The sequence below is a fragment of the Schistocerca americana genome, unplaced genomic scaffold, assembly GCF_021461395.2.
Source record: "Schistocerca americana isolate TAMUIC-IGC-003095 unplaced genomic scaffold, iqSchAmer2.1 HiC_scaffold_116, whole genome shotgun sequence".
Lineage (NCBI taxonomy): Eukaryota > Metazoa > Arthropoda > Insecta > Orthoptera > Acrididae > Schistocerca > Schistocerca americana.
This window is the reverse complement of record NW_025725220.1, coordinates 449,766-468,511: the sequence shown is the minus strand read 5'-3', so window position 1 is coordinate 468,511 and position 18,746 is coordinate 449,766. Positions and strand designations below refer to the sequence as shown.

At 52.2% G+C, this 18,746-nt stretch overlaps 31 non-coding genes across 31 annotated transcripts; 7 read left to right on the top strand and 24 right to left on the bottom strand.

Annotated features, from left to right (window-relative positions):
• Nucleotides 1–223: 223 nt before the first annotated feature.
• Trnag-ucc lies at nt 224–295 on the top strand. Its single transcript has one exon. It is a non-coding gene; the product is annotated as a tRNA-Gly (tRNA).
• Nucleotides 296–876: 581 nt separating this feature from the next.
• Trnai-aau lies at nt 877–950 on the bottom strand. Its single transcript has one exon. It is a non-coding gene; the product is annotated as a tRNA-Ile (tRNA).
• Nucleotides 951–1,148: 198 nt separating this feature from the next.
• Trnae-uuc lies at nt 1,149–1,220 on the bottom strand. Its single transcript has one exon. It is a non-coding gene; the product is annotated as a tRNA-Glu (tRNA).
• Nucleotides 1,221–1,501: 281 nt separating this feature from the next.
• On the bottom strand, nt 1,502–1,574 carry Trnam-cau. Its single transcript has one exon. It is a non-coding gene; the product is annotated as a tRNA-Met (tRNA).
• Nucleotides 1,575–1,867: 293 nt separating this feature from the next.
• Trnag-gcc lies at nt 1,868–1,938 on the bottom strand. Its single transcript has one exon. It is a non-coding gene; the product is annotated as a tRNA-Gly (tRNA).
• A 508-nt stretch (nt 1,939–2,446) lies between these two features.
• Nucleotides 2,447–2,518, top strand: Trnag-ucc. Its single transcript has one exon. It is a non-coding gene; the product is annotated as a tRNA-Gly (tRNA).
• A 581-nt stretch (nt 2,519–3,099) lies between these two features.
• On the bottom strand, nt 3,100–3,173 carry Trnai-aau. The gene has a single exon. It is a non-coding gene; the product is annotated as a tRNA-Ile (tRNA).
• A 198-nt stretch (nt 3,174–3,371) lies between these two features.
• Nucleotides 3,372–3,443, bottom strand: Trnae-uuc. The gene has a single exon. It is a non-coding gene; the product is annotated as a tRNA-Glu (tRNA).
• A 281-nt stretch (nt 3,444–3,724) lies between these two features.
• Nucleotides 3,725–3,797, bottom strand: Trnam-cau. Its single transcript has one exon. It is a non-coding gene; the product is annotated as a tRNA-Met (tRNA).
• Nucleotides 3,798–4,090: 293 nt separating this feature from the next.
• On the bottom strand, nt 4,091–4,161 carry Trnag-gcc. The gene has a single exon. It is a non-coding gene; the product is annotated as a tRNA-Gly (tRNA).
• A 341-nt stretch (nt 4,162–4,502) lies between these two features.
• Nucleotides 4,503–4,574, top strand: Trnag-ucc. The gene has a single exon. It is a non-coding gene; the product is annotated as a tRNA-Gly (tRNA).
• A 581-nt stretch (nt 4,575–5,155) lies between these two features.
• Nucleotides 5,156–5,229, bottom strand: Trnai-aau. The gene has a single exon. It is a non-coding gene; the product is annotated as a tRNA-Ile (tRNA).
• Nucleotides 5,230–5,427: 198 nt separating this feature from the next.
• Trnae-uuc lies at nt 5,428–5,499 on the bottom strand. Its single transcript has one exon. It is a non-coding gene; the product is annotated as a tRNA-Glu (tRNA).
• Nucleotides 5,500–5,780: 281 nt separating this feature from the next.
• Nucleotides 5,781–5,853, bottom strand: Trnam-cau. The gene has a single exon. It is a non-coding gene; the product is annotated as a tRNA-Met (tRNA).
• Nucleotides 5,854–6,146: 293 nt separating this feature from the next.
• On the bottom strand, nt 6,147–6,217 carry Trnag-gcc. Its single transcript has one exon. It is a non-coding gene; the product is annotated as a tRNA-Gly (tRNA).
• Nucleotides 6,218–6,558: 341 nt separating this feature from the next.
• Trnag-ucc lies at nt 6,559–6,630 on the top strand. Its single transcript has one exon. It is a non-coding gene; the product is annotated as a tRNA-Gly (tRNA).
• Nucleotides 6,631–7,211: 581 nt separating this feature from the next.
• On the bottom strand, nt 7,212–7,285 carry Trnai-aau. Its single transcript has one exon. It is a non-coding gene; the product is annotated as a tRNA-Ile (tRNA).
• A 198-nt stretch (nt 7,286–7,483) lies between these two features.
• Trnae-uuc lies at nt 7,484–7,555 on the bottom strand. The gene has a single exon. It is a non-coding gene; the product is annotated as a tRNA-Glu (tRNA).
• Nucleotides 7,556–7,836: 281 nt separating this feature from the next.
• Trnam-cau lies at nt 7,837–7,909 on the bottom strand. Its single transcript has one exon. It is a non-coding gene; the product is annotated as a tRNA-Met (tRNA).
• A 293-nt stretch (nt 7,910–8,202) lies between these two features.
• Trnag-gcc lies at nt 8,203–8,273 on the bottom strand. Its single transcript has one exon. It is a non-coding gene; the product is annotated as a tRNA-Gly (tRNA).
• A 341-nt stretch (nt 8,274–8,614) lies between these two features.
• On the top strand, nt 8,615–8,686 carry Trnag-ucc. Its single transcript has one exon. It is a non-coding gene; the product is annotated as a tRNA-Gly (tRNA).
• A 6,034-nt stretch (nt 8,687–14,720) lies between these two features.
• Trnai-aau lies at nt 14,721–14,794 on the bottom strand. Its single transcript has one exon. It is a non-coding gene; the product is annotated as a tRNA-Ile (tRNA).
• Nucleotides 14,795–14,992: 198 nt separating this feature from the next.
• Trnae-uuc lies at nt 14,993–15,064 on the bottom strand. The gene has a single exon. It is a non-coding gene; the product is annotated as a tRNA-Glu (tRNA).
• A 279-nt stretch (nt 15,065–15,343) lies between these two features.
• On the bottom strand, nt 15,344–15,416 carry Trnam-cau. The gene has a single exon. It is a non-coding gene; the product is annotated as a tRNA-Met (tRNA).
• Nucleotides 15,417–15,709: 293 nt separating this feature from the next.
• Trnag-gcc lies at nt 15,710–15,780 on the bottom strand. Its single transcript has one exon. It is a non-coding gene; the product is annotated as a tRNA-Gly (tRNA).
• A 341-nt stretch (nt 15,781–16,121) lies between these two features.
• Nucleotides 16,122–16,193, top strand: Trnag-ucc. Its single transcript has one exon. It is a non-coding gene; the product is annotated as a tRNA-Gly (tRNA).
• Nucleotides 16,194–16,774: 581 nt separating this feature from the next.
• Trnai-aau lies at nt 16,775–16,848 on the bottom strand. The gene has a single exon. It is a non-coding gene; the product is annotated as a tRNA-Ile (tRNA).
• A 198-nt stretch (nt 16,849–17,046) lies between these two features.
• Nucleotides 17,047–17,118, bottom strand: Trnae-uuc. The gene has a single exon. It is a non-coding gene; the product is annotated as a tRNA-Glu (tRNA).
• Nucleotides 17,119–17,399: 281 nt separating this feature from the next.
• Nucleotides 17,400–17,472, bottom strand: Trnam-cau. The gene has a single exon. It is a non-coding gene; the product is annotated as a tRNA-Met (tRNA).
• A 293-nt stretch (nt 17,473–17,765) lies between these two features.
• On the bottom strand, nt 17,766–17,836 carry Trnag-gcc. Its single transcript has one exon. It is a non-coding gene; the product is annotated as a tRNA-Gly (tRNA).
• Nucleotides 17,837–18,177: 341 nt separating this feature from the next.
• Trnag-ucc lies at nt 18,178–18,249 on the top strand. Its single transcript has one exon. It is a non-coding gene; the product is annotated as a tRNA-Gly (tRNA).
• The last annotated feature ends 497 nt before the right edge of the window (nt 18,250–18,746 follow it).

The window sequence follows — 18,746 nt, the reverse complement described above, 5'->3', positions numbered from 1 at the left end:
GCACTGCTTAAAGATGCCGCCAGAACGCGGTCCTCTGCGTACTCTTGCGTCGCCGGCGCCGACTCTTGCCAAAGGATGCGAAATGTGCGCGGATACGCTGTCCGAATGCGTCTGGATGTGCTCCCCTAGCCTGCCTCGAAATGCGCCTGCCGGGTACGATCACCTTCGGCCGCTGCCGACAGGCGGGAAGCCGACTCAGCGCGGTGGCGGGGCGCTCGCTTGTGCGGTGGTGGTGTAATGGTCAGCATAGTTGCCTTCCAAGCAGTTGATCCGGGTTCGATTCCCGGCCACCGCAGCAGGCTTTTAATTTCGCGTATGAGTACTTTTGCCACGCGCTCTTAAACTATTGTTTTTTCGCCCTCTTACTCGCTGCATACCAGCCCTTAGTGTGTCTCGACTTGTCTCGACTTTGCTCAGCTGACGCGAGAGCTGACGCTCTCAAATCGGCCTATATCAAAACGACAAGCACGAGAAACGACTGAGAGAGGTAAGGAGAGGCGAGGCGATGGACACACAGCACGCCCCCTTCATTTCACGGTGGCGTCTCCCTGGCCGAATCGGGCTGTAGCTCCGAAAACAAAGGAGAAACAAAAATAGGAAGTAAAACTGCCAATAGTGCCCTGTGTTCCCATGCGCTCACCCGCCCAAGTACTGACAAGGGCCAAAGTTGTTACGCATCGGCAATCGGACATTTTCTTTCATTTTCTCTAACCAGTGTATTCAAGATATTATGGCCATTGCCGAGTGAATGCTGTAGTGCTTCCCGACGAGTCGGGTTCGGATCCTCTGTCAACTTCCACGCAGGGTGATGATCATTTGGTCATCACACTCGCCAGCTGAAATCGGCGCTGCCTTTTCGCAGTAGTAAAAGAGAAGTGGCCCGTGGGGGGATCGAACCCACGACCTTCGCGTTATTAGCACGACGCTCTAACCAACTGAGCTAACGGGCCTCGGCAGATGCAGCTGCTCAGCCCTACGCTGGAATCAGGTGGCATGAAGCCATACACCATTCCTATGGTCGTCGTGTGTCTGCTTCCCTAGTCTATATTCTGCTGACGGTCACGAAACAGTAGCTATATTGCGAGCAGGACGGGAAACGGCCGCTCGGACAGCTCAAACTTGTCACGATTAGTGTGGAAAAAATTCCGTTCCGGTACCGGGAATCGAACCCGGGCCTCCTGGGTGAAAGCCAGGTATCCTAGCCACTAGACCACACCGGATGCGGCCGTTTCATTCGACCGTTCGTACGGTCGCTTGTCGCATTGTCGCTCTCTTTGCGAGCATCTTTGCACATACTGACTGGCAAGGCGCGCACCTCAAACGTCGCAGAGCAATGCTTTTGGCTTCATGCTCTGCTGGGAGAAGAGGAATAGGGAAGCTGTATGTAGCAATAACAGGAAGTAAACATTTTCCCGCTGAAGCGTTGAAACGTTGTGGATAACAAACAAGAAATAAGTTGGCGCCCTAGCAACAGCACCACCTTCAGTCACAGAAAATTAGATGCCCCGGGTGAGGATCGAACTCACGACCTTAAGATTATGAGACTTACGCGCTGCCTACTGCGCTACCGAGGCAGGCGATCGTTAGACCTTCTGGAATCTTGGTAAGTACCGAATACAAGTGGTAGAGAGTCTGCACACCCTGGCTCATTTTTTCTGTTGCTACACGTGCATTCACGGCGCGGCAGGCAACTTGCGATGCTAGGCCGGCGCCAGTATGTACAATAGCACGCAGGAGTCCAAACGAGCAGTCGTCCGCGCTGCATGATTGGTTCTTTCCACACGGAATCCCGCGGTTCATTCTCATGGCTCACGCAGTTCGAGTGCGAAAGACACGCAGCACCCCTACCGGAGAAAAAACAAAATGATGCATCGGCCGGGAATCGAACCCGGGCCGCCCGCGTGGCAGGCGAGCATTCTACCACTGAACCACCGATGCTCGGGCCAGCGGTACCTTCACGCTGCTTCCCGAGCAGATGTCTCAAGGGAAAGTGGGACTGCCGTCAAGCGCCGTAGCATTCTGTGGAGAAGATGCTGCAGACGCTGAATCCTGCACTGCACTGCTTAAAGATGCCGCCAGAACGCGGTCCTCTGCGTACTCTTGCGTCGGGCCAGCGGTACCTTCACGCTGCTTCCCGAGCAGATGTCTCAAGGGAAAGTGGGACTGCCGTCAAGCGCCGTAGCATTCTGTGGAGAAGATGCTGCAGACGCTGAATCCTGCACTGCACTGCTTAAAGATGCCGCCAGAACGCGGTCCTCTGCGTACTCTTGCGTCGCCGGCGCCGACTCTTGCCAAAGGATGCGAAATGTGCGCGGATACGCTGTCCGAATGCGTCTGGATGTGCTCCCCTAGCCTGCCTCGAAATGCGCCTGCCGGGTACGATCACCTTCGGCCGCTGCCGACAGGCGGGAAGCCGACTCAGCGCGGTGGCGGGGCGCTCGCTTGTGCGGTGGTGGTGTAGTGGTCAGCATAGTTGCCTTCCAAGCAGTTGATCCGGGTTCGATTCCCGGCCACCGCAGCAGGCTTTTAATTTCGCGTATGAGTACTTTTGCCACGCGCTCTTAAACTATTGTTTTTTCGCCCTCTTACTCGCTGCATACCAGCCCTTAGTGTGTCTCGACTTGTCTCGACTTTGCTCAGCTGACGCGAGAGCTGACGCTCTCAAATCGGCCTATATCAAAACGACAAGCACGAGAAACGACTGAGAGAGGTAAGGAGAGGCGAGGCGATGGACACACAGCACGCCCCCTTCATTTCACGGTGGCGTCTCCCTGGCCGAATCGGGCTGTAGCTCCGAAAACAAAGGAGAAACAAAAATAGGAAGTAAAACTGCCAATAGTGCCCTGTGTTCCCATGCGCTCACCCGCCCAAGTACTGACAAGGGCCAAAGTTGTTACGCATCGGCAATCGGACATTTTCTTTCATTTTCTCTAACCAGTGTATTCAAGATATTATGGCCATTGCCGAGTGAATGCTGTAGTGCTTCCCGACGAGTCGGGTTCGGATCCTCTGTCAACTTCCACGCAGGGTGATGATCATTTGGTCATCACACTCGCCAGCTGAAATCGGCGCTGCCTTTTCGCAGTAGTAAAAGAGAAGTGGCCCGTGGGGGGATCGAACCCACGACCTTCGCGTTATTAGCACGACGCTCTAACCAACTGAGCTAACGGGCCTCGGCAGATGCAGCTGCTCAGCCCTACGCTGGAATCAGGTGGCATGAAGCCATACACCATTCCTATGGTCGTCGTGTGTCTGCTTCCCTAGTCTATATTCTGCTGACGGTCACGAAACAGTAGCTATATTGCGAGCAGGACGGGAAACGGCCGCTCGGACAGCTCAAACTTGTCACGATTAGTGTGGAAAAAATTCCGTTCCGGTACCGGGAATCGAACCCGGGCCTCCTGGGTGAAAGCCAGGTATCCTAGCCACTAGACCACACCGGATGCGGCCGTTTCATTCGACCGTTCGTACGGTCGCTTGTCGCATTGTCGCTCTCTTTGCGAGCATCTTTGCACATACTGACTGGCAAGGCGCGCACCTCAAACGTCGCAGAGCAATGCTTTTGGCTTCATGCTCTGCTGGGAGAAGAGGAATAGGGAAGCTGTATGTAGCAATAACAGGAAGTAAACATTTTCCCGCTGAAGCGTTGAAACGTTGTGGATAACAAACAAGAAATAAGTTGGCGCCCTAGCAACAGCACCACCTTCAGTCACAGAAAATTAGATGCCCCGGGTGAGGATCGAACTCACGACCTTAAGATTATGAGACTTACGCGCTGCCTACTGCGCTACCGAGGCAGGCGATCGTTAGACCTTCTGGAATCTTGGTAAGTACCGAATACAAGTGGTAGAGAGTCTGCACACCCTGGCTCATTTTTTCTGTTGCTACACGTGCATTCACGGCGCGGCAGGCAACTTGCGATGCTAGGCCGGCGCCAGTATGTACAATAGCACGCAGGAGTCCAAACGAGCAGTCGTCCGCGCTGCATGATTGGTTCTTTCCACACGGAATCCCGCGGTTCATTCTCATGGCTCACGCAGTTCGAGTGCGAAAGACACGCAGCACCCCTACCGGAGAAAAAACAAAATGATGCATCGGCCGGGAATCGAACCCGGGCCGCCCGCGTGGCAGGCGAGCATTCTACCACTCAACCACCGATGCTCGGGCCAGCGGTACCTTCACGCTGCTTCCCGAGCAGATGTCTCAAGGGAAAGTGGGACTGCCGTCAAGCGCCGTAGCATTCTGTGGAGAAGATGCTGCAGACGCTGAATCCTGCACTGCACTGCTTAAAGATGCCGCCAGAACGCGGTCCTCTGCGTACTCTTGCGTCGCCGGCGCCGACTCTTGCCAAAGGATGCGAAATGTGCGCGGATACGCTGTCCGAATGCGTCTGGATGTGCTCCCCTAGCCTGCCTCGAAATGCGCCTGCCGGGTACGATCACCTTCGGCCGCTGCCGACAGGCGGGAAGCCGACTCAGCGCGGTGGCGGGGCGCTCGCTTGTGCGGTGGTGGTGTAGTGGTCAGCATAGTTGCCTTCCAAGCAGTTGATCCGTGTTCGATTCCCGGCCACCGCAGCAGGCTTTTAATTTCGCGTATGAGTACTTTTGCCACGCGCTCTTAAACTATTGTTTTTTCGCCCTCTTACTCGCTGCATACCAGCCCTTAGTGTGTCTCGACTTGTCTCGACTTTGCTCAGCTGACGCGAGAGCTGACGCTCTCAAATCGGCCTATATCAAAACGACAAGCACGAGAAACGACTGAGAGAGGTAAGGAGAGGCGAGGCGATGGACACACAGCACGCCCCCTTCATTTCACGGTGGCGTCTCCCTGGCCGAATCGGGCTGTAGCTCCGAAAACAAAGGAGAAACAAAAATAGGAAGTAAAACTGCCAATAGTGCCCTGTGTTCCCATGCGCTCACCCGCCCAAGTACTGACAAGGGCCAAAGTTGTTACGCATCGGCAATCGGACATTTTCTTTCATTTTCTCTAACCAGTGTATTCAAGATATTATGGCCATTGCCGAGTGAATGCTGTAGTGCTTCCCGACGAGTCGGGTTCGGATCCTCTGTCAACTTCCACGCAGGGTGATGATCATTTGGTCATCACACTCGCCAGCTGAAATCGGCGCTGCCTTTTCGCAGTAGTAAAAGAGAAGTGGCCCGTGGGGGGATCGAACCCACGACCTTCGCGTTATTAGCACGACGCTCTAACCAACTGAGCTAACGGGCCTCGGCAGATGCAGCTGCTCAGCCCTACGCTGGAATCAGGTGGCATGAAGCCATACACCATTCCTATGGTCGTCGTGTGTCTGCTTCCCTAGTCTATATTCTGCTGACGGTCACGAAACAGTAGCTATATTGCGAGCAGGACGGGAAACGGCCGCTCGGACAGCTCAAACTTGTCACGATTAGTGTGGAAAAAATTCCGTTCCGGTACCGGGAATCGAACCCGGGCCTCCTGGGTGAAAGCCAGGTATCCTAGCCACTAGACCACACCGGATGCGGCCGTTTCATTCGACCGTTCGTACGGTCGCTTGTCGCATTGTCGCTCTCTTTGCGAGCATCTTTGCACATACTGACTGGCAAGGCGCGCACCTCAAACGTCGCAGAGCAATGCTTTTGGCTTCATGCTCTGCTGGGAGAAGAGGAATAGGGAAGCTGTATGTAGCAATAACAGGAAGTAAACATTTTCCCGCTGAAGCGTTGAAACGTTGTGGATAACAAACAAGAAATAAGTTGGCGCCCTAGCAACAGCACCACCTTCAGTCACAGAAAATTAGATGCCCCGGGTGAGGATCGAACTCACGACCTTAAGATTATGAGACTTACGCGCTGCCTACTGCGCTACCGAGGCAGGCAATCGTTAGACCTTCTGGAATCTTGGTAAGTACCGAATACAAGTGGTAGAGAGTCTGCACACCCTGGCTCATTTTTTCTGTTGCTACACGTGCATTCACGGCGCGGCAGGCAACTTGCGATGCTAGGCCGGCGCCAGTATGTACAATAGCACGCAGGAGTCCAAACGAGCAGTCGTCCGCGCTGCATGATTGGTTCTTTCCACACGGAATCCCGCGGTTCATTCTCATGGCTCACGCAGTTCGAGTGCGAAAGACACGCAGCACCCCTACCGGAGAAAAAACAAAATGATGCATCGGCCGGGAATCGAACCCGGGCCGCCCGCGTGGCAGGCGAGCATTCTACCACTGAACCACCGATGCTCGGGCCAGCGGTACCTTCACGCTGCTTCCCGAGCAGATGTCTCAAGGGAAAGTGGGACTGCCGTCAAGCGCCGTAGCATTCTGTGGAGAAGGTGCTGCAGACGCTGAATCCTGCACTGCACTGCTTAAAGATGCCGCCAGAACGCGGTCCTCTGCGTACTCTTGCGTCGCCGGCGCCGACTCTTGCCAAAGGATGCGAAATGTGCGCGGATACGCTGTCCGAATGCGTCTGGATGTGCTCCCCTAGCCTGCCTCGAAATGCGCCTGCCGGGTACGATCACCTTCGGCCGCTGCCGACAGGCGGGAAGCCGACTCAGCGCGGTGGCGGGGCGCTCGCTTGTGCGGTGGTGGTGTAGTGGTCAGCATAGTTGCCTTCCAAGCAGTTGATCCGGGTTCGATTCCCGGCCACCGCAGCAGGCTTTTAATTTCGCGTATGAGTACTTTTGCCACGCGCTCTTAAACTATTGTTTTTTCGCCCTCTTACTCGCTGCATACCAGCCCTTAGTGTGTCTCGACTTGTCTCGACTTTGCTCAGCTGACGCGAGAGCTGACGCTCTCAAATCGGCCTATATCAAAACGACAAGCACGAGAAACGACTGAGAGAGGTAAGGAGAGGCGAGGCGATGGACACACAGCACGCCCCCTTCATTTCACGGTGGCGTCTCCCTGGCCGAATCGGGCTGTAGCTCCGAAAACAAAGGAGAAACAAAAATAGGAAGTAAAACTGCCAATAGTGCCCTGTGTTCCCATGCGCTCACCCGCCCAAGTACTGACAAGGGCCAAAGTTGTTACGCATCGGCAATCGGACATTTTCTTTCATTTTCTCTAACCAGTGTATTCAAGATATTATGGCCATTGCCGAGTGAATGCTGTAGTGCTTCCCGACGAGTCGGGTTCGGATCCTCTGTCAACTTCCACGCAGGGTGATGATCATTTGGTCATCACACTCGCCAGCTGAAATCGGCGCTGCCTTTTCGCAGTAGTAAAAGAGAAGTGGCCCGTGGGGGGATCGAACCCACGACCTTCGCGTTATTAGCACGACGCTCTAACCAACTGAGCTAACGGGCCTCGGCAGATGCAGCTGCTCAGCCCTACGCTGGAATCAGGTGGCATGAAGCCATACACCATTCCTATGGTCGTCGTGTGTCTGCTTCCCTAGTCTATATTCTGCTGACGGTCACGAAACAGTAGCTATATTGCGAGCAGGACGGGAAACGGCCGCTCGGACAGCTCAAACTTGTCACGATTAGTGTGGAAAAAATTCCGTTCCGGTACCGGGAATCGAACCCGGGCCTCCTGGGTGAAAGCCAGGTATCCTAGCCACTAGACCACACCGGATGCGGCCGTTTCATTCGACCGTTCGTACGGTCGCTTGTCGCATTGTCGCTCTCTTTGCGAGCATCTTTGCACATACTGACTGGCAAGGCGCGCACCTCAAACGTCGCAGAGCAATGCTTTTGGCTTCATGCTCTGCTGGGAGAAGAGGAATAGGGAAGCTGTATGTAGCAATAACAGGAAGTAAACATTTTCCCGCTGAAGCGTTGAAACGTTGTGGATAACAAACAAGAAATAAGTTGGCGCCCTAGCAACAGCACCACCTTCAGTCACAGAAAATTAGATGCCCCGGGTGAGGATCGAACTCACGACCTTAAGATTATGAGACTTACGCGCTGCCTACTGCGCTACCGAGGCAGGCGATCGTTAGACCTTCTGGAATCTTGGTAAGTACCGAATACAAGTGGTAGAGAGTCTGCACACCCTGGCTCATTTTTTCTGTTGCTACACGTGCATTCACGGCGCGGCAGGCAACTTGCGATGCTAGGCCGGCGCCAGTATGTACAATAGCACGCAGGAGTCCAAACGAGCAGTCGTCCGCGCTGCATGATTGGTTCTTTCCACACGGAATCCCGCGGTTCATTCTCATGGCTCACGCAGTTCGAGTGCGAAAGACACGCAGCACCCCTACCGGAGAAAAAACAAAATGATGCATCGGCCGGGAATCGAACCCGGGCCGCCCGCGTGGCAGGCGAGCATTCTACCACTGAACCACCGATGCTCGGGCCAGCGGTACCTTCACGCTGCTTCCCGAGCAGATGTCTCAAGGGAAAGTGGGACTGCCGTCAAGCGCCGTAGCATTCTGTGGAGAAGATGCTGCAGACGCTGAATCCTGCACTGCACTGCTTAAAGATGCCGCCAGAACGCGGTCCTCTGCGTACTCTTGCGTCGCCGGCGCCGACTCTTGCCAAAGGATGCGAAATGTGCGCGGATACGCTGTCCGAATGCGTCTGGATGTGCTCCCCTAGCCTGCCTCGAAATGCGCCTGCCGGGTACGATCACCTTCGGCCGCTGCCGACAGGCGGGAAGCCGACTCAGCGCGGTGGCGGGGCGCTCGCTTGTGCGGTGGTGGTGTAGTGGTCAGCATAGTTGCCTTCCAAGCAGTTGATCCGGGTTCGATTCCCGGCCACCGCAGCAGGCTTTTAATTTCGCGTATGAGTACTTTTGCCACGCGCTCTTAAACTATTGTTTTTTCGCCCTCTTACTCGCTGCATACCAGCCCTTAGTGTGTCTCGACTTGTCTCGACTTTGCTCAGCTGACGCGAGAGCTGACGCTCTCAAATCGGCCTATATCAAAACGACAAGCACGAGAAACGACTGAGAGAGGTAAGGAGAGGCGAGGCGATGGACACACAGCACGCCCCCTTCATTTCACGGTGGCGTCTCCCTGGCCGAATCGGGCTGTAGCTCCGAAAACAAAGGAGAAACAAAAATAGGAAGTAAAACTGCCAATAGTGCCCTGTGTTCCCATGCGCTCACCCGCCCAAGTACTGACAAGGGCCAAAGTTGTTACGCATCGGCAATCGGACATTTTCTTTCATTTTCTCTAACCAGTGTATTCAAGATATTATGGCCATTGCCGAGTGAATGCTGTAGTGCTTCCCGACGAGTCGGGTTCGGATCCTCTGTCAACTTCCACGCAGGGTGATGATCATTTGGTCATCACACTCGCCAGCTGAAATCGGCGCTGCCTTTTCGCAGTAGTAAAAGAGAAGTGGCCCGTGGGGGGATCGAACCCACGACCTTCGCGTTATTAGCACGACGCTCTAACCAACTTTTTTTTTTTTTTTTTTTTTTTTTTTTTTTTTTAGTCGAATGCTCTACGACTTTTTTTTTTTTTTTTTTTTTTTTTTTTTTTTTTTTCCTAATTATTATTTTCCCAAAAGGAGGCGTCAGGGGCAAAGCGGTCAGGGGTCGAAACCCGAGGCCTGACCACGATGTCCCGTTTTCCTCCTCTAGGATTAAACGAACTAACGGTCTTCTTGTTAGTTATTCATTTAACATGTGGCAGTGCGCTGTAAAAAAAAAAAAAAAAAAAAAAAAAAAAAAAAAAAAAAAAAAAAAAAAAAAAAAAAAAAAAAAAAATAGCTCCTAGAATATTTAACATTTCTTCTTGAAACATTGTGTGTCCTTGACTGGCGTGGGTACATGTCCTGTGACGTGTTGGCGTGTTGCAAGTATGTAAAAGTTGTGTTTCCAGAGAGGAAGTAAGCCAATGTAGAACGTCTCTCAGGTTGGAGGGACAGTGCAGATAAGAAAGTTCTGAAACAACTGTTTATACTTAGGACATTGTTTCAAATGATAATGTTGGTCCTGAAGATACAAAATAAAGGCGCTGAGATCTGCATGATGTTTGGTAACGATGTAGTATGCACAATGTCCAAGGAGCCAGGCGTAACTATTATTCTTCGCGGCGGGGAACAATCGCCAATCCGGATGTATCACATCTTCCACAGTTATCGTATGTTCCGACGTCCTGTTGAGAACCGATAGCTTTTTCCTCGTCCAGTTCCAGATGACGACATTCTCTCTGCAAACGAAGGTGTGAGCCAGGGTATCTAGAAGCTGACAACGAGTACAGTATGGTGTAGGACGCAGTTTTATTTTATGCAGCTTTTCGCCTGTGATGATCTTTTCATTGACAATATCATACCATATCGACGCTACGTCCAACGGCAGAATGGGGTTGCTGATGTTTGCCCATATACGGCGCCACGTTTTTTCCGGATGTTTTGTTTCGATCGGATGTTGGTGCTGCCGCTTCGTCAGTTCCGTGTAAAGGGTAGAGGTAGTAAAATGTTGGGGCGACTGAGGCAGGTAACTGATTTCCGTGTAATAGACGCGGACGTATCCCAACTGTTCATTAATGCGCCCAACATGGATTGGCGGCCGCACATCCTGAGGTAGTAAGGAGGTAAAGAGGCTCTTCGATAGTCCAGTGTGATTACTGCGAAGTAGTTTGGACGTTCTATTTATGAAGACTGCAAGACACTGTGAGCGTACATCCTTGATGCCTAAACCGCCTGCGTGGCGAGCCAGTGTTAACGTTTGAAGTGGAGTTTTGAAGATATTGCCCCTCCAGACAAACCAATAGATGGCAACAAGCAGCTTGTGAGCGATGTCATCGGGTATTGGCAACACGGCGGCGATGTGATAGATTTTACTAAGAACATACACATTGATAAACTGGGCTCGTTGGAGACGGTTCAGAGATCTAGTCTTATGTTCCTGGAGCGTTGCTCGAACTGTGTTGAGTATAAGTTGCCAGTTAGTCTTGGTCATTTCACGCGGGTCCGGCAGCAGAGTCATTCCAAGTTGCTTAATCTTGTCAACACGTTGCAACCAAGAGGATACCATAGATTCATCAATTGGACCGAGAGGAAGAATTTTAGATTTATGGGTATTGATCAACGCACCGGAGGAATGCGTGTACTGTGTGGTCAGACGGCGCACCGTTTCAATATCATCCGTAGTATTTACAATGACGCTAATGTCATCAGCATAAGCATGGCAAACCGTTTTGACATTAAAGACCCTGAGGCCAGCGAGTTGTTCATGCAGATTAAATAACAGCGGCTCAACCGCTATGGCAAACAACGACATCGAGAGAGGGCAACCTTGGCGAACAGATTGTTTGATGGGCACACGAGGAGTGAGTTGACCATTAACCTTTATTCGGGATGTTGTTCCAACGATGCAGTGCTGTAAAAGCTGAAGGAACCGATGATTGAACCCCATTTTGCGCATTACGTTTATTAAAAACGTGTGGCTAATCCTGTCAAAGGCCTTTTCAAAATCTAAAACCATAATACCTAGTTGACATTTACAGAGCCAAGTTAAATGTAGGACGTCCCTGTAGGCACATAAAACAGTCGTCATAGACCGACCTGTGCCGACGCTCGTCTGGTACGGACCGATAACTGTCGTGAGAATGGGTTTCAGCCTATGATTTAAAAGACGAGTCAGGATTTTAAAATCAGTGTTCAACAATGTAATGGGTCGATAATCGTGCAAAGAACTGCTGTGCGCTTTTTTGGGAATCAATACGACCATGCCTTCAGTAAAGTCTATTGGAAAGGGATCACCGTTCAACAATTCATTGTACATAGTTGTTAATTCACCACCAATAAGGTCCCAGAAGCGGATGTAAAATTCCACAGGGAGACCGTCTAATCCTGCCGCTTTGTGACGTGGTGATCCTGTTATGACAACCTTGAGGTCTTCATTCGTGACATTTTCCAGAAGGTGAACATTGTCGTCAGGGGTAACTGTCGTTGCAATGGGAGATAAAAGAATTTCTTCCATTGAGGAATCGATTTCCGGCTCTGCATAAAGATTCGTATAGTATGTGACAACATGATTTTTGATGTCGGTCTGCGTGATGTATACCCGTCCTCGGTCGTCTTGAAGATTGCGGAGTAGCTTCTGCCGTCCACGTTTAGCTTCTCTTATAACATGGAAAATTGAAGGCCTTTCCTTCATAATATCAGTCCCAGTCCGCGCTCTTACTTTAGGACCGTCCAGTGACCGCCGCACCAGAGTTGTAATTTTGGCTTTAATGCGTTTGATTTGAAGGTCGTGGCTGATGATCCGTGAAGGATCACCGTACAACTCGCGCAAACATGAGAAATAAAATTCTAATGTGCGCTTCCTCCAGTATGCTGTTTCCCGTGCATATTGGATCATACATTTCTTTAATTGCGGCTTAACGAATTCGGTCCACCAAACTACACGTCGTGTGTATCTCGCTTGATTGCGCATACACTTGTCCCAAGTGCGGACGAGGGAGTGTCGCAGTTCGACGTCATCGAGGAGAGAGAGATTTAGCTGCCATACACCGCGTCCCAAAAATGTTGTTTGCTTAGTAGAGTTGACTGTTATATGGAAGGCACAATGATCAGAAAAATTGACAGGCCATATCTCACAGTCAATTACATTGTGCAGGAAGCCTTTGGTGACATATAGTCTGTCTAATCGACTTGCTGAACTATGGCACACGTAGGTGTACGCCGGAGCCTGTGGACGAAGATGGGTCCAGATATCTATCAGACCTAAACCATCAGTTAAAACTTTTAACTCTTCACAAAAATTAAAATTTGGGCACTGGTCCTCGCGGCGTAACACACAATTAAAATCCCCGCCTAATATTATATTATGTCGGACGTTAGTGAAGAGGCGTACTACGTCCTCTCTGTAAAAGTCGCGCCTGTCGCGTCGACCGTCAGACCCAGTTGGGGCATAAATATTTACTAAAAGCAACCCGTTTAGTTTTGCCGTGATCCCGCGCCCAGTTTCTAGCAAGGTGTCTAATTCACACTGAATGCCGACTTTATATAGAATCGCTGTACCACATTCATCGCCTATGTTCACAATGGCTTCATAGCTGGGAATATCTTCGACCTTAGGGGAAACAACTTCTTGTAACATAGCTATGTCGACGTCTGCTGCGTACAAGTAATCACGTAAGCTCTTCCATTTAACGTCTGAGACGATTCTATTGACATTAATTGTGGCAATCTTGTACGCTTGTGTCATCCCTGAGTCTACTAGTCTCGTTCCACGTCCTCAGACCACGAAGTGGTCGTCGCAGGTATTTCTGGGGCCGTCGTTTCCATTGGTTCACCTGTACGGGCATCGACATGCAGAGAACCACCATCCTCTTGCGGCTTGGATGTACCGTTCCCCTCTGTGTTGGGCAACAACACTTCAGAGGAAGTCTTTTTGAGGATTTTCTGGGTTCGCAACAGCTTACTTTCCAACTCGTCTAGTTCCTCTTGACTTTGTTTCCGAGCAGCACGTTTAGATCTGGTGGCCGGTTGTTTGAAACTGGCTTTGCCAGAAGTTGTCGGGCCACCGACGGATGCGGTATCGACGCCGATGGCGGAGCCTTTCACCTTACCGGAAGATAGCACAGTCGGTGTTTTCGTGGGAGTAGGAACTACAGACGTCAACTGCTGACGACTTTGGTGCGGAGCTGACGTTTTCTCCCCTTCAAAGCGCACCTGGCTGGCAGGCGGGAGGTCAGGTATGTTATCAGTCTGACGATCGCGATGATCGGCGGCACTTTGACTATGATCGGCAGCGGAGGCCGGAGGCTGTACCCCGGTGGCGGCGTCGGCCGGGCAAGGTTCGGACGCGGCCGCCAGTGTGGTCGGCCGCTGCAAGACAGGCGAGTCCGCCAAAGTCTGCGCGTACGTCAACTGGTCTCCCGTCTCGGCACCCTCCGCACCAAGGAGAGGTCGAAATTCGCGGCGAGGGGACTTAATACGTGGACATCCTGCCTTTATATGATCAGGGGACCCACAAATAACGCAAGTGCGTGGTTGTCCGTCGTAAACAACTAAGGCCTTAAAGCCACGAACAGTTACAAAGGACGGTATATGGCGATGCAGATCAATCTTGACGTTACGGACACCATTGTCGACATTGAAATGCCTGTTCCCCTGCCACTTCTCGCCATAGATATGAATGACTTTGCCATACGGTTCAAGCGTTCGCTTGATGTGCTCGAATTCCATTTCGAAAGGTAAGTTAAAGACGCGGACCGTTCTCAAACCTAAGCCAGCATAACTGATCCCAACTTTCAAAACTTCGCCTTTCGAGGTACGAAAATTAGAAGAACCTTCTGTTGTCGTCATAATCCTATGACACACGTCATCAGTTTTAAGACCAACGTACAGAGCGTTAGCGAGGAAATCATACTGCAAACCATTAACATCACCGTCTCGCAAACCTAATTGGTCAAAAAGCCAGTCGTCGATATCGAGTACAGTAGGTCGTTCACAGCCGAACGGGAACTCAACTTTAAGATTGCACTTGCGGTATCTAGCCTCCATTATAAGGCGCTTTTATCGTTACTTACAAACACTAAGAAGCTGTAAACAGCAGCAAGCACGCGAGCGGCGAGGGCAGCAACACGTACGCAACACACACGTCCGACCGCTACGGCGTCTCGGCCGCGACTGCGCATCGGCAATCGGACATTTTCTTTCATTTTCTCTAACCAGTGTATTCAAGATATTATGGCCATTGCCGAGTGAATGCTGTAGTGCTTCCCGACGAGTCGGGTTCGGATCCTCTGTCAACTTCCACGCAGGGTGATGATCATTTGGTCATCACACTCGCCAGCTGAAATCGGCGCTGCCTTTTCGCAGTAGTAAAAGAGAAGTGGCCCGTGGGGGGATCGAACCCACGACCTTCGCGTTATTAGCACGACGCTCTAACCAACTGAGCTAACGGGCCTCGGCAGATGCAGCTGCTCAGCCCTACGCTGGAATCAGGTGGCATGAAGCCATACACCATTCCTATGGTCGTCGTGTGTCTGCTTCCCTAGTCTATATTCTGCTGACGGTCACGAAACAGTAGCTATATTGCGAGCAGGACGGGAAACGGCCGCTCGGACAGCTCAAACTTGTCACGATTAGTGTGGAAAAAATTCCGTTCCGGTACCGGGAATCGAACCCGGGCCTCCTGGGTGAAAGCCAGGTATCCTAGCCACTAGACCACACCGGATGCGGCCGTTTCATTCGACCGTTCGTACGGTCGCTTGTCGCATTGTCGCTCTCTTTGCGAGCATCTTTGCACATACTGACTGGCAAGGCGCGCACCTCAAACGTCGCAGAGCAATGCTTTTGGCTTCATGCTCTGCTGGGAGAAGAGGAATAGGGAAGCTGTATGTAGCAATAACAGGAAGTAAACATTTTCCCGCTGAAGCGTTGAAACGTTGTGGATAACAAACAAGAAATAAGTTGGCGCCCTCAACAGCACCACCTTCAGTCACAGAAAATTAGATGCCCCGGGTGAGGATCGAACTCACGACCTTAAGATTATGAGACTTACGCGCTGCCTACTGCGCTACCGAGGCAGGCGATCGTTAGACCTTCTGGAATCTTGGTAAGTACCGAATACAAGTGGTAGAGAGTCTGCACACCCTGGCTCATTTTTTCTGTTGCTACACGTGCATTCACGGCGCGGCAGGCAACTTGCGATGCTAGGCCGGCGCCAGTATGTACAATAGCACGCAGGAGTCCAAACGAGCAGTCGTCCGCGCTGCATGATTGGTTCTTTCCACACGGAATCCCGCGGTTCATTCTAATGGCTCACGCAGTTCGAGTGCGAAAGACACGCAGCACCCCTACCGGAGAAAAAACAAAATGATGCATCGGCCGGGAATCGAACCCGGGCCGCCCGCGTGGCAGGCGAGCATTCTACCACTGAACCACCGATGCTCGGGCCAGAGGTACCTTCACGCTGCTTCCCGAGCAGATGTCTCAAGGGAAAGTGGGACTGCCGTCAAGCGCCGTAGCATTCTGTGGAGAAGATGCTGCAGACGCTGAATCCTGCACTGCACTGCTTAAAGATGCCGCCAGAACGCGGTCCTCTGCGTACTCTTGCGTCGCCGGCGCCGACTCTTGCCAAAGGATGCGAAATGTGCGCGGATACGCTGTCCGAATGCGTCTGGATGTGCTCCCCTAGCCTGCCTCGAAATGCGCCTGCCGGGTACGATCACCTTCGGCCGCTGCCGACAGGCGGGAAGCCGACTCAGCGCGGTGGCGGGGCGCTCGCTTGTGCGGTGGTGGTGTAATGGTCAGCATAGTTGCCTTCCAAGCAGTTGATCCGGGTTCGATTCCCGGCCACCGCCGCAGGCTTTTAATTTCGCGTATGAGTACTTTTGCCACGCGCTCTTAAACTATTGTTTTTTCGCCCTCTTACTCGCTGCATACCAGCCCTTAGTGTGTCTCGACTTGTCTCGACTTTGCTCAGCTGACGCGAGAGCTGACGCTCTCAAATCGGCCTATATCAAAACGACAAGCACGAGAAACGATTGAGAGAGGTAAGGAGAGGCGAGGCGATGGACACACAGCACGCCCCCTTCATTTCACGGTGGCGTCTCCCTGGCCGAATCGGGCTGTAGCTCCGAAAACAAAGGAGAAACAAAAATAGGAAGTAAAACTGCCAATAGTGCCCTGTGTTCCCATGCGCTCACCCGCCCAAGTACTGACAAGGGCCAAAGTTGTTACGCATCGGCAATCGGACATTTTCTTTCATTTTCTCTAACCAGTGTATTCAAGATATTATGGCCATTGCCGAGTGAATGCTGTAGTGCTTCCCGACGAGTCGGGTTCGGATCCTCTGTCAACTTCCACGCAGGGTGATGATCATTTGGTCATCACACTCGCCAGCTGAAATCGGCGCTGCCTTTTCGCAGTAGTAAAAGAGAAGTGGCCCGTGGGGGGATCGAACCCACGACCTTCGCGTTATTAGCACGACGCTCTAACCAACTGAGCTAACGGGCCTCGGCAGATGCAGCTGCTCAGCCCTACGCTGGAATCAGGTGGCATGAAGCCATACACCATTCCTATGGTCGTCGTGTGTCTGCTTCCCTAGTCTATATTCTGCTGACGGTCACGAAACAGTAGCTATATTGCGAGCAGGACGGGAAACGGCCGCTCGGACAGCTCAAACTTGTCACGATTAGTGTGGAAAAAATTCCGTTCCGGTACCGGGAATCGAACCCGGGCCTCCTGGGTGAAAGCCAGGTATCCTAGCCACTAGACCACACCGGATGCGGCCGTTTCATTCGACCGTTCGTACGGTCGCTTGTCGCATTGTCGCTCTCTTTGCGAGCATCTTTGCACATACTGACTGGCAAGGCGCGCACCTCAAACGTCGCAGAGCAATGCTTTTGGCTTCATGCTCTGCTGGGAGAAGAGGAATAGGGAAGCTGTATGTAGCAATAACAGGAAGTAAACATTTTCCCGCTGAAGCGTTGAAACGTTGTGGATAACAAACAAGAAATAAGTTGGCGCCCTAGCAACAGCACCACCTTCAGTCACAGAAAATTAGATGCCCCGGGTGAGGATCGAACTCACGACCTTAAGATTATGAGACTTACGCGCTGCCTACTGCGCTACCGAGGCAGGCGATCGTTAGACCTTCTGGAATCTTGGTAAGTAGCGAATACAAGTGGTAGAGAGTCTGCACTCCCTGGCTCATTTTTTCTGTTGCTACACGTGCATTCACGGCGCGGCAGGCAACTTGCGATGCTAGGCCGACGCCAGTATGTACAATAGCACGCAGGAGTCCAAACGAGCAGTCGTCCGCGCTGCATGATTGGTTCTTTCCACACGGAATCCCGCGGTTCATTCTCATGGCTCACGCAGTTCGAGTGCGAAAGACACGCAGCACCCCTACCGGAGAAAAAACAAAATGATGCATCGGCCGGGAATCGAACCCGGGCCGCCCGCGTGGCAGGCGAGCATTCTACCACTGAACCACCGATGCTCGGGCCAGCGGTACCTTCACGCTGCTTCCCGAGCAGATGTCTCAAGGGAAAGTGGGACTGCCGTCAAGCGCCGTAGCATTCTGTGGAGAAGATGCTGCAGACGCTGAATCCTGCACTGCACTGCTTAAAGATGCCGCCAGAACGCGGTCCTCTGCGTACTCTTGCGTCGCCGGCGCCGACTCTTGCCAAAGGATGCGAAATGTGCGCGGATACGCTGTCCGAATGCGTCTGGATGTGCTCCCCTAGCCTGCCTCGAAATGCGCCTGCCGGGTACGATCACCTTCGGCCGCTGCCGACAGGCGGGAAGCCGACTCAGCGCGGTGGCGGGGCGCTCGCTTGTGCGGTGGTGGTGTAATGGTCAGCATAGTTGCCTTCCAAGCAGTTGATCCGGGTTCGATTCCCGGCCACCGCCGCAGGCTTTTAATTTCGCGTATGAGTACTTTTGCCACGCGCTCTTAAACTATTGTTTTTTCGCCCTCTTACTCGCTGCATACCAGCCCTTAGTGTGTCTCGACTTGTCTCGACTTTGCTCAGCTGACGCGAGAGCTGACGCTCTCAAATCGGCCTATATCAAAACGACAAGCACGAGAAACGACTGAGAGAGGTAAGGAGAGGCGAGGCGATGGACACACAGCACGCCCCCTTCATTTCACGGTGGCGTCTCCCTGGCCGAATCGGGCTGTAGCTCCGAAAACAAAGGAGAAACAAAAATAGGAAGTAAAACTGCCAATAGTGCCCTGTGTTCCCATGCGCTCACCCGCCCAAGTACTGACAAGGGCCAAAGTTGTTACGCATCGGCAATCGGACATTTTCTTTCATTTTCTCTAACCAGTGTATTCAAGATATTATGGCCATTGCCGAGTGAATGCTGTAGTGCTTCCCGACGAGTCGGGTTCGGATCCTCTGTCA